A 19,714-nucleotide genomic window follows, 5' to 3' on the forward strand; every position below is an offset into this window, starting at 1 on the left:
AGCACTAAGGGCCTCGCCGCCCGGCCTGCCCTTCGCCCACTATTTAAACCCCAGGCCGGCAACACAACCGCATCCATCCACCTTCCTCCGCTATCCATCTTCTCTCTGCACCACACCCACCATGGTCTCCTCGAACTCCCTCATGGGACGACCTCTCATCGGAATAGAAGAAGGCGATCCCCACCATTGCTGCCGGTTGGCAGGCCGCCAGGCGGACGAGCTCACTGGAGGTCGATGCTGCGGACAAGCCAATGGTAGAGGCGACCGATGATGAGCTGGTGCCACCGACCGCAGTGGCCAATGCCGGCATCACCATGGGCAAGGCCCGTGCTCACTACATCGACATGGTGGTAGAGGAGTTGGAGGCCACGTGTGCAAGAAAAAATTGCCCCAAGGGTGTGTGAGCATGGTCCCGACAATGTGAGACAAAGGGTAGTTGAAACGTCTGGTATTAATATCTGATTTTAACGTGCATGCATAGTAAAAAGGCTTACAGGGGGTTGAATGATGATGATGGTTGAATCATCTAGCCTATAGAGAAGGTTTGCCGTGTGGAAAAAAGGGTGCTGCCGGGTGGTGTGTGCATGGTTCCGATAGTGTAAACGGAGGTTCTTCAGGTAATGTAAGTGTTGCGGTGATGTTGTGTCTAATTATCTATCGCTTCGTCAATCTCTAGTCATTTTACATCTGTTTTGCCCGCTTCCTTCACTCCTCCGTTGTCGCTTGTTCCTACTCTGCTGCGCGGATGGCTTCCTCCTTTGCGGTAGCCCGTGCCGCCGCAACCGCCGCCGCGATGGCGACAACGAGGCGGGCACACCGGTCCCGATATGACTCATGCTTCGACGGACCGGTGAAGGGAAATGGAGATTGGAAAGCTCCCGAGAGGACCGTGATGATCCAGCCCCGGAGGGCACCCACCGAAAAACCTTGCATGGAAGGGTGCCGATAGGTGCAACGTCATCAGTATATGGAAGGTTCGTGTTCACATGAAAGAGATGCCCCACTGCGATGTGCATGGTTCCGACAACATAAAATGGAGGTTCATGTGTAATTTAACCGGTGCATTGATCCCATATATAGCTATCTATCGACCCCCCCTCTCTCTAATTATCCATCGCTTCCTCCATCTCTAGCCTTTTTACATTTGTTTTGCCCGCTTCCTACACTCCTCCGTTGCCGCTTGTTCCTCCTCTGCTGATGGAGGGCCTTGACAGCTGCCACGCCCATGTCCATCCCTTTGCCGCCCACCACTAAGGGCCTCGCCGCCCGGCCTGCCCTCCGCCCGCTATTTAAACCCCAGGCCGGCAACACAACCGCATCCATCCACATTCCTCCGCTCTCCATCTTCTCTCTGCACCACACCCACCATGGCCTCCTCGAGCTCCAAAGCCTTATGGGACGACCTCTCATCCGAATAGAAGAAGGCGATCCCCACCATTACTGCCGGTTGGCGATGAGTGCAACGCCCACTATATAGAAAGGCTCTCGTTCACACATAAGAGGGTGCCCCCAGTGCGAGTGTGCATGGTTCCGACAATGAAAAATGTAGGTTCCCGTGCAATCTAAGTGATGCGATGAAACTATATCGCTCTATCATTCACAAACAAATCTTTGCTCTCTATATCTATCATTCTCTCTCTCTAATCCTTTGCCATCCAGATCAAAGCTCAGAGGGCGTACAAGAGTTAGAGTGTGAGCGGAAAAGGCCAGACTGAGGCGCCATTTCAAGGTTCGGAAAATGTGCTTGGCCAAAGCCATACAATGGTCCGCTCAAAAATATTGTAAATGGGTTGTGGAGGCATTTAAAAGATACCATGTCATTAAAACACAAATACAGCCATTCGGTAAACTTGCACGATGTAGAAGGGGTGATGATGGGTGCAACATCCACTGTATAGAAAGGTTCTCGTACTCAAAAAATAGGGTTCCCTCATGCAGGGTATGCATGGTTCTAACGATGTAAAATGGAGGTCCCCCTTTAATCTAATGATGTGGTAATACTATATACCGCTATCTCACTCACTAACAGTGCTATCGCTAACTATCTACCACTCTCTCCCTAATCCTTTATCATCTATACAAACGCGCACACGGTGTAAAAGAGGTGAGTGGAAAAGGCTAGGCCAGGGTGCATTTGCAATGTCCAGAAAATGTGCTTGGCAAAGCCGTGCAACGATGTGCTTGTATGTAACAACATCTATAACCGCATCCCTCAAATATGCTCCAAATGCTCGGGCGGGCTGCCCAGTCACTGTCCGGACCAAAAAACAACACCAACTGGGCTCCCCACAGATGGCCGAAGCGCCAGGGTTGTCTGGCACTCCCCATATTCAGTCCAAATGTAAGGTGGATATAGGAACACTCAAACGTGCCCGCCACGTCGGACTGACCGGAGGATCCCGCGCGGACACACGTCTTTGCCCAACGTTCGATGAGCACAAAAAATATTCAGGTCCAAATCTGACTATTGAAGCCGGAAGGTGACCCAACCCTATCTGCATCTCATTTCCCTCCTCCAGCCGACCGAGCACTAAAAGATAAGTGGTCTCTCCAACATTAATAACTTGGTCACCCTCATTACTGTTGCTACAAAAATAACAAAAGCGTTCTGGTTTTGCAGAATAATACTTCCAAAAATCAAGTATGGTGTGCGCAAAAAAAAAGCATCTACAACGGACACATCATACCGGTTCAAACGCCCACGTGGGTAGACCGGGCACTGACTGGTCAAAAAAAACCTGAGCCACCAGGGTACCTCAGACCGGCCCCAAACACCAGGGCTATCCGGCACCCCTCATATCCAGCCCGAATGTAGGGCGGATATGAGGTGGCTCGAGCGCGTCCGCCACGTCAGTCCGTCCCACGGTGGACCGCTGCGACCCCACAAAATATCCCCGCCCGACGACCCCAACCTCAGTCAACTAGTCCACCCCACTCTCTCTGTCCCCTCTTCCGAATTCGATCTATGGATTCCGACCGCAGTAGCTTGAGCTCCGGCAGCGACGACTCCGACGTCGATGCGGTCGCTCTCGGCATCACACTGCGCGTGTCGAGGCGGCAACAACTCATGTTCCTACACATCGCCCCCTTCCACCAGCGTCGTAGTGCGGGCGAGGTTGTCAGGCCCTCCCATCCGGCACGCAGCACTGACGGAAGCATCGCCCGCTTCGCTCCACTCCAGGTACGCCGTGTCGCCGCCCCGCCCCTTCTCAGCCATAGCCACTGTTGGGTACTCGTGCCCTCGCCGACACCGGGCTACTCAGAGAAGAAGACGGGTGAAGAAGAGCGCCACAATGGGCAAATAAGAGCGCGGCGATGGGTAGGCTTTGGCGCGGCGCCGGGCAAGTGCACGCGCCGGTGGATCCCGAGGATGCGCTCCTCGCGTTGGTCCTCCGCCGCTCCCTGACGACGGCGGAGTCGGACGCGTGACGACTCCTGCGCAAGAACGCCAAAGCGCTCCAGCTCGCCATCGAGCTGTTGAAGCGCGAGGGGGCAGCGCAGGCTACTTTTCTCATACTAATTGTGTCGCCATGATTTTTTTTTGCCATTTACCCCCTGATTTTTTCATGCCATTGAGTAGAAATTTACGTGTTGCCATATAGGTGTACAATGAAAATATATAACACAATAGTTTGTCTCTGCCGTCTAAATGGCAATTTTGTATGGATGAATGAGCAGTTGAGGCGTGAAGCTGGAAGATGCCTTCCCTGAATGTACTATGTCTGTGCTAATAAGCATGGGAACGGAAATCGAGAAACAGGACTGTGGCGGCAGTGATGCGCATTGGGTGCTGTGAAAAGGATGGCAGGAATTGTTTTGTCGCGTGATGGGCACATGTTGACTTCAAACATGATGAGTATCACGAGACCAAGAAATGCGCGTGACAGTCAAAGGATTGGGGTCAAGTAATACGGAGTACATGTTAAGCACATGTACATAGAGAATGTTTGATACGTTTTAGTCGCATGACTAAAAGTAGTGGGACTAAAACTTGCTAGCATCACCCATGCTTGGATCCAAATACTAAAGAGACTAAAATCAAGTTATTGAGTATTTATTATCCTCCAAACCCTCCAATCCAGAACTCGCATGTGTTAAAGGAGAGAAATTAAATGAGGAGAGAGAGGGCTAATACATATTTTAATAGGTTTTCTATGACTAAAAATTTTTAGTCTCAAGACTAGTCCTAGTCTCTTTTTAGTTAGGGGTGCTTGAAATTTAGCCTCTAAAAAAGACTATTTTTAGTCAGACTAAAAATAGCCCTTTGGATCCAAACACCCTCATAATTAGAAGACTGCCATACCACATGGAATACCACATGGAGACAATTAGGAGACCGAGTACGAATGATCTTTGTAGTGTAGCTTTGTTTGGTTGGGCAATATGTAACGTAACCCGATTAGTGTGGGATCTGATTCCGTTATTTCTTGTTTGGTTTGACTCGGGCGTAATGAGAACCCATGTATAATCAGATAACGATGCTATTCAAAACTGATTACGCCCACCTACCCCCGTGATCTGTTTCCTTTCTCTCTTCGTTGCCGCTGCTCTCTCTCTCTCTCTTCCAGTTCCAGACACCATCCAGCACGGACCTCGCGCTCACCGCAGTTGCTTTCCATCTCTCTCTTTCTCTCTCTCTATGCCGGTACGAAGGCACAAGCGGCCATGGTTGCTGGCAGCTAAGTCATGGGTGAGAGCTTCTCGTCATGGGTGAGGATTTTGGGATGCCTGAATCAGTCGACGACGTGCACCTACGCGGCTACGCCTCGAAGTTCTTGAGCTTAACGGCGTCGCCGCTCTCGCCATGCGCCGAAAGGCCAGCGTGGTGCCGTCGGCGAGCAAGAACTTGTACGCGATGCTCGATCCGGTGGCCCTGAGGATATAGGCAGGCCGACGCCTTGAGCAGCACCTCTATTCTCTAGCTTGCCGTCGCCGTGGCCTACCATTACCTGCGTCGCGGGCCCCTGTTGTTGCTGCTCGTGCTTCTTGCTTGGTGCTACGGGATGCTCAGTGGGGACGCGGCAGGCGGAGGCGAGCTCGCCGGCCTCCACCGCCGCTGCGGGTACGGCTGCCGCACCGGGGACAAGCGTGGAGATGCTCCAGCTGATCAAGCTCACGGCTCTCTTCTTAAGGTCCAGGCCGGCTGCCTCCGCTGCCACTGCCGTCGGACGCCAACCAGACGGAGCTGTCCGACCCTTGCCGCAGCTAATGCAGCATCGCGTTGACGTGGTGTCAGCCTACTGCCTTCTGCTGACGCGCTTGTCCTGCGACGTTGTTGAGTTTTCCTCTCGCCGGCGTCCATTGCAACAAAGGCAACATGCGGCAGCCAAAATCCGTTCATCTATGGGATCAGTGCGATTCCATTTCATGAGATGAACCAAACACGTTTCTGTTTTACCTCACTCCCTTTACATTACCAGCATGACTTGATACCGATTATGTTTGTGTTTACAATGCTGAACAAAACACAGAGGCGACCAGGTTAGCGGTGATAACCAGCTTCGATTCTATGGCACATGTACAAAATGCTTGATCACTCGAGGGAAGCGGCGTGTCCAGTGCACAATTTTTTCTTTGCTTTTCACGATGAGTCAAGTGCACACACTAGTCTAGAAAACTGGTTACGATCCTATGTCCCGATGAGTCAGATGTTAACTACAATGTCAACAGCAGCCCACCAAGCTACGATGCTACTAAAAAATGATACACACAAAAACAAAAGGTTACGTGCGAACCATGCACACGGGCTGGAACCGAGCAAGTAGCTGGGCAGAAAGTTCCCCCAAGCCGAACGAGGCTGGGCCCAAGTCTGGCCACCTGCCACTTTTGCCAGCCTATGACCTGCCACTACTGGCCATTTGCAGCCCGGTGTCTATATAAGGAAATAACGTTCAACCACTCAATATCAAAGAAATCAAAAGAGGTAAAGGGCAGGGACCAGATCCCAACACGAACGGGTGCTCGTGATTGCAGCCATCCTAGTGAAGTTTCATATATAGTGTTCACATGATGACCTCCATCAAGATATATATGGTATCTTCGTTCTCCTCCTCTTCAACGGGGTCCGCTTCTGTTTATGCTACTTCACGTCATAGCACTGGAGGTACATACTCATCATCGGCATCACATTTAACAAAAATATTGTCACTCAACTTGCTATCACGAATGAAGTTGTGCAATGCCATGCAAGCAATAATGATATGCTTTTGCGTCCGAGGTGAGAAACTTGGGACTCCTTTCAATATGCGTCATTTCTGCTTAAGCACCCCACAAGCACGCTCAACAACATTGCGAAGGGACAAATGTGAAAAGTTGAACAACTCGTACTTCCCTTGAGGTGGGCGGTGACGACGAAGACGAAATTCTGGTAGATGGTATGTACCCCCCTTAAAAGGAGCAAGATATCCTGTTCGGTTTGCATACCCAGAGTCCACAAGATAGTATTTTCCTGAAAACACCAAATCACCAAGTGAGCATCTCACATAAGAATATAATAATGATGATATGTGTTGTTATGTTATACCTTTGGGAGGTACAGGAAATGAAGAGAAGTGTGCTAATGCATGATTCAAGATCCTTGAGTCATGTGCACAACCCGGCCAACCCGCAATCACGAAGGTAAACCTCATGTCAAAGTCACATATTGCAAGCACATTTTGAGATGTAAAACCATGCCAACATCTATGGTTAACCACATCATCTGCGGGCACTGTCACCGGTACATGAGATCCATCTATGGCACCAATAGCGCCTTTGAAATGAGGCCAGAAACGTTCTTCTCTAATCTTTTCATGATCATCGCTAATTGTAGGATCTATCGGTTTGATGTTATCTGTCGCTAACTTGCGCAAACATAGCAAAACTTCCTTAAACTTTGTGTGAACTGTCCAAAGGGAGCGCACGAAACGATTTTCGGCTTGAGCAAATGATTGAGGGCCTCCAACAATCCATAAGAACATGGCTAATGACTCAATTGATGAAACATTACTAGTTGACGTCAAACCATATGTAGAAACAAGAAAATCATGAAGTGCCATGAAAACTTCCGGATTCATCCGAAACATTTTATAGAAGTATCTAGGCCGACCATAACACTCCATGACCCATTCTAGTCCAGTTTGCTTAGCATCTCTGTATGTTTTGTTCAAGTACCGCTAAACATAGAGGTTACCTAGGTTTCCCTTGATAGCAGCCTCCTTTGCAAGTTCAGCAAGAAGTTTCATTCCCTCTTGTCCCTTTCTGGCCACTTCTTCCATCCTTGCATCCATCTACACAGGAATATAATGATGTTAACACATTCATCGTCAGCAATATAGAAAATATTTGTCCCAACATAGATACGGTTCAACAACACAAGCAAATATTCTCACAACATATATAGTTCACAACACAAGAAAATATTCTCACAACATATATAGTTTACAACACAAGCAAATATGATTGATATAAGCAAATAAGGTTCACAACATAAACAAATAAGGTTCACAACTTAAGCAAATAAGGTTCTACAATGGAAGGAAATGTACTTCTACAACATGAGAAAATATGGTTCACAACACGTGCTTCAACATCTCCTTCTCATGCTCCCTCTCCAGAAAATCAAACCTCCCTTCTTTTGTTTCAAGAACATTGAAAATTTCCCTAAACTCAGGCTTCACTATAAGAGTGAGGGTTGTGTGCATGAGAGCAGTTTTTTCTTTGACACCACAATCTTTGACCAACTTCATGGCCTCCGAAATTGTGAGGACAAGGTTGGTTGCATGAGGAGCTGATGATGCTTCAACACTAGATGTTATCTTCTCCACTCCACTTTCTATCTTCTCGCATGTCTGCCTGTACAATCGTAGGAAAGGACTCTTCTCTTCCTTCTCCTCGTTTTTCATTGAAGGTTGCTTGCGCTTCTTGGTTGTTTTTGGTTTCTTCAAAGATGCCAACCTCATTTCATCACTATTATCGGGTTTCTCCAAAAGGACCGCATTATCATCACTTGATTCATCATATGATATATCTCCAGCACAGGAAGCACTAGCCCCTGTGACATGTACATTGTGAAAAATGAAGTGTAAATCTTCAAGATGCTTCGGTCCCTGCCGTTTGAACTTCAAATGATTGCATTTCTTTCCAGTGATCTCCTAGCATCTCTGAAAAAGAATATACAAATTAGGTAATGCAATCATTCAAAAGCATGCCAAATAAAAAAGTACAAATTAGGTAATGCTACACGTACCGCAACATGTTCATCCCACCATTCTTGAGAGCAAACAACGGTTCTCTTTGCATCATCCCATCCAAGCCCGGTTGCTTCATTTTTCAACACCATGAAAAAAATAGAGTCACTTTTTATTGCATCCCATTTGTTCTTGAATTTATCCTTGGGATACTTCTTTCCCGTTCTTACTTCCCATTTCTCCAAAACATTCTTCCAACCCTTCTTATTTAAATAACTTATGGGCCTATTCCCATTTTCAACCTCTTCTCTGAATATATCTATGAGTTTCTTCAGATTTGCATCATCCCACACCGCTTTTTCAGTCATTCTTCAATCAAGCAAAATAATGACATAGCAATAGATCAATATATGACAAAAAACCACTATACAGGAACATACAACAATGTGCAGCTGCAGCAATACTAGCAAAAAAATCACCACAATCATCCATTTCATCACTAACATAAATACTTTTGATACAGAGAGCAGCTACTTCAATCGCCACAATCTCAATCGCTGCAACAACACTTCTATAGGAGGCGGGAGGGGAAGGGGGAGTGGAGGAAAGGGAGAAGCTACCTTCAAGACTGGAGGGAAGAGGTCGCGGCGGGGCTGCCGGAGACGTCGCCGGCGGCAGCGCGCACAGCGGTGGAGGGCGGCGACCTTACTGGTTCCCACGCGACTTGGAGAGGCGGGGAGGCAGCTGAAGAGTAGCGGAGGAGGAGGTCGAGGCGTGGAGGCGGAGGCGGGAGGCGGCGCCGGCAGCTTGGCAAGCGTCGGTGGAGGGGCGGCGACGGCGCTGGCAGCGGCTAGGAACCCTAGCTGCCGCTGGTGTCGATGGGGATCGAGCAGAGGAGCTGGTCTCGACTAGGCCTCCTCTCTCGTGGGCTGCCCTTGACCAGCCCGAACCGTTTTCCACTTCGGAGTGGCAATGGTGGGTAAATACATGCCAACTACTAGGGGACAGCTAAAAATACCAGTCTGAAGTTGGGGTAACGCCTGCTTTGAAATTACACTACGAAAATCTGGTAGCTTTTACAACTTCTGCTTCTAGTTTTCTGCCTTTGGTTAGCTTCTAGCTTTGAAAAGCTAGAAGTTGGCTGAAAAAGCTCAACCAAACACAGCCTTGTTTGGTTGAGCTACAGATTCTGTAAAAGCTGCTGTGAGCTGCGAGCTGTGAAAAAGCTGCTGTGAACTTTTAGCTGTGGAAAAGCTGGAAGTCGTTTGGCTGAAACAGCTGTGAAACTGCAGATTTGATTGTGAATTGTCTGTAATGACCCTGGACAATAATTCAATATTTTTATGTGCAACTTGACCGTAAAATGGTGATATATACATTGATAGGCAATAAGACGGCCCTTTTGCAAAGGAAAATTATGACAATTTTGCTGTCGATGGTACGAGGAGATTTTTCTTATCGCAGCGAATCGTTTTCACTAGGGAGTGGCAAAGGTGGGTAAATAACCCTCAACTCTCAGGTAAGTTAGCAAAACGGTCTGCTGAGAAGCTGGACAAGTTGGGGTATGTGGGCTGCGGGATTTGCACTGGAAGAAGTTACAACTTCTTACGAATCTGCCTTCCCGGGAACACCCTTTGGTACAGATTATAGCTTTTGGGCCTAGAAGTTGGAAGTTGAAGTCCAACCAAACACAGCCTTAGTCCCTTGTCTCGTCTTATCTGGCATCGTTGCTGACTGGACGCGGTTTTGACTAGTCTTCGTCCAGGTGGCGGTATTTCCCTCCCCTACCTTCTTCCTTCTCACATTGGCTTATTGAGATATTTCATCAAACATCTAGCCCGCACTACGTGTGTCGTCCATGGCCGAACAGTGGTGGTTTCTCCCATGGGCCACGCACGTGTGCCACGCCGTTGACGGCTGCTGAGCGATGCCCTGCGCCATCGTGCTGCTTGGCCAAAAGGAAGACGCAGCTCAGGAAAAGTGCAGCTCAGCATCATCATCTCCATCGCACTCTGCTCCATGTTGCCACACCTCGCCAGGAAGCAGCGCAACTCGGCGGTGTCTCAATTGCTGCGGTCCTCACTGACGGAGCGCTCGTGCTGCAACCAGGGGATTGTGCCCGTGGTGCTGCCTCGTCCAGCTGCTACTGTGCACCAGATGGAGATTCCCGATGCACTCTAGATCTTCTCCCTGTGCGCCACCCTTGGAATGGGATACCTCTCCCACACAACCGGACCACGTGCTCCCAGGCAGTCGAGAAGAGGAGATCGAGGATGAGCATGAGGTAGCGCCACCGCCCGCGTGGCTTGTGATACGTCCATTTTGCATCATGCTTTTATATCAATATTTATTGCATTATGGACTGTTATTTCACTTTATGTCACAATACTTATGGCTATTCTCTCTTATTTTGCAAGGTTTACATAAGGAGGGAGAATGCCGGCAGCTGGAATTCTGGGCTGGAAAAGGAGCAAATATTAGAGACCTATTCTGCGCAACTCCAAAAGTCCTGAAACTCCACGGAATATCTTAAAATAAATAAAGAAAAATCCTCGCCAAAGATGAAGGCCAGGGGGTCCACACTCTGCTCACGAGGGTGGGGGGCGCCCCCCAAGGCGCACCCCCTACCTCGTGGCCCCCTGGTGGCTCTCCGATGTTCATCTTCTGCTATATTAAGTCTTTCGATGAGAAAAAAATAAGAAGGAACTTTTCGGGACGAGACTCCGCCGCCCCGAGCCGAAACCTTGGCGGAACCAATCTAGAGCTCCAACAGAGTTGTTCTGCCGGGGATACTTCCCTCCGGGAGGGGGAAATCATCACCATCGTCATCACCAACGCTCCTCTCATCGGGAGAGGGCAATCTCCATCAACATCTTCACCAGCACCATCTCATCTCCAAATCCTAGTTCATCTCTTGTATCCAATTCTTATCTCAAAGTCCGGGATTGGTGCTAGTAGGTTGCTAGTAGTGTTGATTACTCCTTGTAGTTGATGCTAGTTGGTTTATTTGGTGAAAGATCATATGTTCAGATCCTATATGCATATTATTACCCCTTTGATTATGAACATGAATATGCTTTGTGAGTAATTACGTTTGTTCCTGAGGACAAGGGAGAAGTCTTGCTATTAGTAGTCATGTGAATTTGGTATTCGTTTGATATTTTGATAAGATGTATGTTGTCTAGCCTCTAGCGGTGTTATGTGAACGTCGACTACATAACACTTCACCATTATTTGGGCCTAGAGGAAGGCATTGGGAAGTAATACGTAGATGATGAGTTGCTAGAGTGACAGAAGCTTAAACCCTAGTTTATGCGTTGCTTCGTAAGGGGCTGATTTGGATCCACATGTTTCATGCTATGGTTAGGTTTACCTTAATACTTTTGTTGTAGTTGCGGATGCTTGCAATAGAGGTTAATCATAAGTGGGATGCTTGTTCAAGTAAGAACAGCACCCAAGCACCGGTCCACCCACATATCAAATTATCAAAGTATCGAACGCGAATCATATGAACGTGATGAAAACTAGCTTGACGATATTCCCATGTGTCCTCGGGAGCGCTTTTCCTTATATAAGAGTTTGTTCTGGCTTGTCCTTTGCTACAAAAAGGATTGGGCCACCTTGCTGCACTTTATTTACTTTTGTTACTTGTTGCTCGTCACAATTTATCTTATCACAAAACTATCTGTTACCACTTATTTCAGTACTTGCAGAGAATACCTTGCTGAAAACCACTTATCATTTCCTTCTGCTCCTCGTTGGGTTCGACACTCTTACTTATCGAAAGGACTACGATAGATCCCCTATACTTGTGGGTCATCAAGACTCTTTTCTGGCGCCATTGCCGGGGAGTGTAACACCTTTGGTAGGTGGAATTTGGTAAGGAAAAATTTATATAGTGTGCTGAAATTTACTGTCACTTGCTACTATGGAAAGTAATTCTCTGAGGGGCTTGTTCGGGGTATCTTCACCCCGTCCAGTAGAGCAAAGATTTGCTCCTCAACCTACTGAACCTATTGAAAATGAAGCTCCTTTTGAATTTCCTTCGGGTATGATGGAAAAACTGCTAGCTAACCCTTTTACAGGAGATGGAACAAAGCATCCTGATGAGCACTTAATATATGTGGATGAAGTTTGTGGATTATTTAAGCTTGCAGGTATACCCGATGATGTTGCTAAGAAGAAGGCCTTCCCTTTATCTTTGAAGGGAGACGCATTGATATGGTATAGGCTATGTGATGATATGAGATCATGGAACTATAAAAGATTGAAGTTGGAATTTCATCAAGAGTATTACCCTATGCATCTTGTTCATCGTGATCGCAATTATATATATATATATATATATATATATATATATATATATATATATATATATATATATATATATATATATATATATAAAATTTCTGGCCTCGCGAAGGAGAAAGCATCGCTCAAGCTTGGGGGAGTCTTAAATCAATGTTATATTCATGCCCCAATCATGAGCTCTCGAGAGAAATAATTATGCAAAGTGTTTATGCTCGGCTTTCTCATAATAATCAAACCATGCTCGATACTTTTTGTGCTGGCTCTTTTATGATGAAGACTATTGAATTCAGATGGAATTTATTGAATAGAATTAAACGCAACTCTGAAGATTGGGACCTTGACGAAGGTAAGGAGTCAGGTATGACACCTAAGTTTGATTGTGTTAAATCTTTTATGGACACTGATATTTTTCGTAAGTTTAGCACTAAATATGGACTTGACTCTGAGATAGTAGCTTCTTTCTGTGAATCTTTTGCTACTTATGTTGATCTCCCTAAGGAGAAGTGGTTTAAATATCATCCTCCCATAGAAGTAAAAGTAGCTGCACCTATTAAAGTTGAAGAAAAGACTGTCACTTATAATGATCCTATTGTTCCTACTTCTTATGTTGAGAAACCACCTTCCTCTGTTAGAGTAAAGGATCATGCTAAAGCTTTAACTGTTGTTCGTAAAAGCAATATTAGAACTTATACACCTCTTGAGCAAGTTAAAGTAGAACCTAATATTGCTATTGTTAAAGATCTCTTGTCTGATAATATTGATGGGCATGTTATTCAGTTCGAAGGTGAAACTGCTAGAATTGCTAAACCTTGTTCTAAAGATAAACATAGACCTGTGGTAGCCATGCCTGTTATTTCTGTTAAAATAGGAGATCATTGTTATCATGGCTTATGTGATATGGGTGCGAGTGCTAGTGTTATACCGCATACTTTATACAAAGAAATTAAGAATGAAATTGCACCTGCTGAGTTAGAAGGTATTGATGTCACAATTAAACTTGCCAATAGAGATACTATTTCACCAATTGGAATTGTTAGAGATGTTGAAGTCTTGTGTGGGAAAACTAAATATCATGTTGATTTTCTTGTTCTTACTTCTCCGCAAGATAGCTTTTGTCCCATTATATTTGGTAGACCCTTCTTGAACACTATTAATGCTAGGGTAGATTGCAAAAAGAATGTTGTTACAATTGGCTTGGATGATATGGTTCATGAGTTTAATTTCTCTAAATTTAGTAGACAACATCGTGAGGAAGAATTACCTAGTAAGGATGAAATTATTGGTCTTGCTTCTATTGCCGTACCTCCTAGTGATCATTTAGAACACTATTTGCTAGACCATGAAAATGATATGTTCATGAATGAAAGAAGGGAAATAGATGAAGTATTCTTTAAACAGGAACCTATTCTGCATCACAATTTGCCTGTTGAAATCTTAGGGGATCCTCCTCCACCCAAGGGTGATCCCGTGTTTGAGCTTAAACCGTTGCCTGATAATCTTAAATATGCTTATCTTGATGAAAAGAAGATATATCCTGTTATTATTAGTGCTTACCTTTCAGAGCATGAAGAAGAAAGATTATTGAAAACTCTGAAGAAGCATCGTGCTGCTATTGGATATACTCTTGATGATCTTAAGGGCATTAGTCCCACTCTATGTCAACATAAAATAAATTTGGAAGCAGATGCCAAACCAGTTCGTGATCCTCAACGACGTCTGAATCCTAAAATGAAAGAAGTGGTAAGAAAAGAAATACTCAAGCTTCTGGAGGCATGTATAATCTATCCCGTTGCTGATAGTCAGTGGGTAAGTCCTATCCATTGTGTCCCTAAGAAGGGAGGTATTACTGTTGTTCCTAATGATAAAGATGAATTGATTCCACAAAGAATTATTACATGTTATAGGATGGTAATTGATTTCCGCAAATTAAATAAAGCTACTAAGAAAGATCATTACCCCTTACCTTTTATTGATCAAATGCTAGAAAGATTATGCAAACATACACACTATTGCTTTCTAGATGGTTATTCTGGTTTCTCTCAAATACCTGTGTCGGCTAGAGATCAATCAAAGACTACTTTTACATGCCCTTTTGATACTTTTGCTTATAGACATATGCCTTTTGGTTTATGTAATGCACCTGCTACCTTTCAAAGATGCATGATGGCTATATTCTCTGACTTTTGTGAAAAGATTTGTGAGGTTTTCATGGACGATTTTTCTGTCTATGGTTCCTCTTTTGATGATTGCTTGAGCAATCTTGATTGAGTTTTGCAGAGATGTGAAGAAACTAATCTTGTCTTGAATTGGGAAAAGTGCCACTTTATGGTTAATGAAGGTATTGTCTTGGGGCATAAAGTTTCTGAAAGAGGTATTGAAGTTGATAAAGCCAAGGTTGATGCGATTGAAAAGATGCCATGTCCCAAGGACATCAAAGGTATAAGAAGTTTCCTTGGTCATGGTGGATTTTACAGGAGGTTCATTAAGGACTTCTCAAAAATTTCTCGGCCTCTGACTAATTTATTGCAAAAAGATATACCATTTGTCTTTGATGATGATTGTGTAGAAGCATTTGAAATACTTAAGAAAGCATTAGTCTCTGCACCTGTTGTTCAGCTACCTGATTGAAATTTACCCTTTGAAATTATGTGTGATGCTAGTGATTATGCTGTAGGTGCTATTCTAGGGCAAAGAGTTGATAAGAAATTAAATGTTATTCATTATGCTAGTGAGACTCTAGACAATGCTCAAAGAAATTATGCTACTACTGAAAAAGAGCTTTTAGCAGTTGTATTTGCTTGTGATAAGTTCAGACCTTATATTGTTGATTCTAAAGTAACTATTCATACTGATCATGCTGCTATTAAATACCTTATGGAAAAGAAAGATGCTAAACCTAGACTTATTAGATGGGTTCTCTTGCTACAAGAATTTGATTTGCATATTGTTGATAGAAAGGGAGCTGAGAACCCCGTTGCAGACAACTTGTCTAGGTTAGAGAATGTTCTTAATGACCCACTACCTATTGATGATAGCTTTCCTGATGAACAATTAAATGTTATAAGTACTTCTCGTAGTACTCCATGGTATGCTGATTATGCTAATTATATTGTTGCTAAGTTTATACCACCTAGCTTCACATACCAACAAAAGAAAAAGTTTTTCTATGATTTAAGACATTACTTTTGGGATGACCCACATCTTTATAAAGAAGGAGTAGATAGTATTATTAGACGTTGTGTACCTGAGCATGAACAGGAACAGATCCTACGCAAGTGTCATTCCGAGGCTTATGGAGGACACCACGCTAGAGATAGAACTGCACATAAGGTATTGCAATCTGGTTTTTATTGGCCTACTCTCTTCAAGGATGCCCGTAAGTTTGTCTTGTCTTGTGATGAATGTCAAAGAATTGGTAATATTAGTAGACGTCAAGAAATGCCTATGAATTATTCACTTGTTATTGAACCGTTTGATGTTTGGGGCTTTGATTATATGGGACCTTTTCCTGCCTCTAATGGATATACTCATATTTTAGTTGTTGTTGATTACGTTACTAAGTGGGTAGAAGCTATTCCAACTAGTAGTGCTGATCATAACACTTCTATTAAAATGCTTAAGGAAGTTATTTTCCCAAGGTTTGGAGTCCCTAGATATTTAATGACTGATGGTGGTTCACACTTTATTCATGGTGCTTTCCGTAAAATGCTTGCTAAATATGATGTTAATCATAGAATTGCATCTTCTTATCACCCACAGTCTAGTGGTCAAGTAGAGTTGAGCAATAGAGAGCTCAAATTAATTTTGCAAAAGAATGTTAATAGGTCTAGAAAGAATTGGTCCAAGAAACTTGATGATGCATTATGGGCTTATAGAACTGCATATAAAAATCCTATGAGTATGTCTCGTATAAAATGGTTTATGGAAAAGCATGTCACTTGCCTCTCGAACTAGAACATAAGGCGTATTGGGCTATTAAAGAGCTCAACTATGATTTTAAACTCACCGGTGAGAAGAGGTTATTTGATATTAGCTCACTTGATGAATGGAGAACCCAAGCTTATGAAAATGCCAAGTTGTTTAAAGAAAAAGTTAAAAGATGGCATGACAAAAGGATACAAAAGCGTGAGTTTAATGTAGGTGATTATGTATTGCTATACAACTCTCGTTTAAGATTTTTTGCAGGAAAACTTCTCTCTAAATGGGAAGGCCCCTATGTTATCAAAGAGGTATATCGTTCCGGTGCCATAAAAATCAGCAACTTCAAGGGCACAAATCCGAAGGTGGTAAACGGTCAAAGAATCAAACATTATATCTCAGGTAATCCCATAAATGTTGAAACCAATATTATCGAAACCGTAACCCCAGAGGAATACATAAGGGACACCTCCCATAGCATTTCAGATTTCGAAAAGGAATAGGTATGTGGTACGGTAAGTAAACCGACTCCAAAACAATTTTTAAGGCAATATTTCTCTGTTTTGGAATATTTAGAAAAATAGAAAAATAAGTAGCAGTCCGAGAAGGACACGAGGGCTCCACGAGGGTGGTGGGCGCGCCCTACCCCTCTGGGTGCGCCCCCTACCTCGTGAGCACCTCGTGTGCCTTCCGGACTCTGTTTTCTTGCACGATACATATTTTGCTCGGTAAAAATTCATTATATAACCTCCCGAAGGTTTTGACTCCCGTATCACGCAGATATCCTCTGTTTTTGTTTCGAGCTGTCCCTTTGCAGATTAAATCAACATGTCTTCCCAGGATTCGGAAAGAGAAAGCTATGTGGATGATTACTTAGCAAATCCAAAGGTCTATGGAGATGTGGAACACGATGGATGGACCACGGAGGAAGAAGAGGACTATGAACCCAAGGGGAAGGAGGAGACGAGCTCAGATGAAGATGAAGCACCATTACCTCAACCTGGGGACATGCACGTGGAGTTCAAAAAGTCAAGTCTCCCTGATAGGGTAAAGAAACCCAAGTTCGAGTTTATCCCTTTTCGTCTCTTGCAGGAAAATAAGCAGGACCTATGCAAAAAGATATTAACCCTGAAGTGGGAGATTGATGATCTGAGGGATCAAAATGCCGTCCTCAAGCGCAAATTAAGGGAGAAGCCTAAGCCATCAACTAAGCCAACATCACCACCACCTTCTTCACCGACAAAGGAGATATAATCACATGGGTATGGGCACTCTCCTTGGCAACTGCCAAGCTTGGGGAGGTGCCCCAGTATTGTATCACCATCACAACTCCTATCTTTACCCTTTTTTCTTAGTTCGATCCTATTAATAGTATCTTGATCTAGTAGAATAAAGTTTATGGCATGATCTAGTTTTGAGTTTTGCTTTATGATCTCTCTTTGTAATCGAGTCCGTGAGCTATATATAATAAAGATTAGTGTTGAGTCAAGGGCTTGATTATTTTCCCATGATCTTGGGTGAATAAAAGAAAAGAGAAAAAGAATAAAAAGAAACAAAAATTTCATATTGATCTTATTGAGAGTAATGACTTCACATAGAAAGAGTATGATGATTAAAAGTTGTTGGGAGTTGGCAGACATAGCTTTGGTCATTGTTGCAATTAATAGGAAGTAATAAGGAAAGAAAGGTTTTCACATATAGATATATTATCATTGACATCTTTTATGATTGGGAGCACTCATTAAAATATGACATGCTAAAGGGTTGATGTTGGACAAGGAAGACAACGTAATGAGTTATGTCTTTCTTATATCTGAGATAAAGTATGTTGTCATGGATCCTCTAATTGTTGAGCTTGCCTTTCCCCCTCATGCTAGCCAAATTCTCAGCACCAAGTAGAAATACTACTTGTGCTTCCAAATACCCTTAAACCAGTTTTGCCATGAGAGTCCACCATATCTACCTATGGATTGAGTAAGATCCTTCAAGTAAGTTGTCATCAGTGCAAAACAATAAAAATTGCTCTAAATATGTATGATTGATTGGTGTGGGAGAAATAAGCTTTATACGATCTTGTGATGTGGAAGTAATAAAAGCGACGGACTGCATAATAAACGTTCATATCACAAGGGGCAATATAAAGTGACGTTCTTTCGCATTGAGATTTTATGCATCCAACCATAAAAGCGCATGGCAACCTCTGCTTCCTCTGCGAAGGGCCTATCCTTTATTATTATCTTCTACCTTACGCAAGAGTCATGGTGATCTTCACCTTTTCTTTTTCATTTTATCCTTTGGCAAGCTCAGCATGTTGGAAAGAACATGATATATATATCTAATTGGATGTAGGGGAGCATGAACCATTATTGTTGACATTACCCTTGAGGTAAAAGGTTGTGGGGCAAAACTATAAGCCCCTATCTTTCTCTGTGTCCGATTAAAACTCCGTAACCACAAGTATTGCGTGAGTGTTAGCAATTATGGAGGACTAAATGATAGTTGAGTATGTGGACTTGCTTTTTAGCTCTGACATAGACTCTTTTCGATGTTATGATAAATTGCAATTGCTTCAATGACTGAGATTATAGTTTGTCGGAGTCCAATAAGGTTTATGATTTATACTTCTGCATTGTGAATAGATCATCACTTGAACATAAGTAATCATATGACAAAATCTATATATGTTGCTGTTATGAGAATAATCATGATGCCTTCATGTCCGTATTTTATTTTTTTATCGACGCCTCTACCTCTAAACATGAGGACATATTTATTGTTATCGGCTTTTCGCTTGAGGACAAGCGAGGTCTAAGCTTGGGGGAGTTTATACGTCCATTTTGTATCATGCTTTTATATCAATATTTATTGCATTATGGACTGTTATTTCACTTTATGTCACAATACTTATGGCTATTCTCTCTTATTTTACAAGGTTTACATACGGAGGGAGAATGCCGATAGCTGGAATTCTGGGCTGGAAAAGGAGCAAATATTGAGACCTATTCTACACAACTCCAAAATTCCTGAAACTCCACGGAGAATCTTAAAATAAATAAAGAAAAATCCTCGCCAAAGATGAAGGCCAGGGGGCCCACACCCTGCTCACGAGGGTGGGGGCGCCCCCCCCCCAAGGCGTGCCCCCTACCTCGTGGGACCCCTGGTGGCTCTCCGACGTCCATCTTCTGCTATATGAAGTCTTTCGATGAGAAAAAAATAAGAAGGAACTTTTCGAGATGAGACTCCGCCGCCACGAGGCGGAACCTTAGCGGAACCAATCTAGAGCTCCGGCAGAGCTGTTCTGCCGGGGATACTACACT

General features: G+C 44.0%; 1 pseudogene; it reads right to left on the minus strand.

Annotated features, from left to right (window-relative positions):
- Window positions 1-7,154: 7,154 nt before the first annotated feature.
- LOC119350821 overlaps window positions 7,155-19,714 on the minus strand; it is a 25,648-nt pseudogene continuing 13,088 nt past the window's right edge.

The sequence above is a fragment of the Triticum dicoccoides genome, chromosome 1A (genome assembly GCF_002162155.2).
Source record: "Triticum dicoccoides isolate Atlit2015 ecotype Zavitan chromosome 1A, WEW_v2.0, whole genome shotgun sequence".
In the NCBI taxonomy this organism is placed as follows: Eukaryota; Viridiplantae; Streptophyta; class Magnoliopsida; order Poales; family Poaceae; genus Triticum; species Triticum dicoccoides.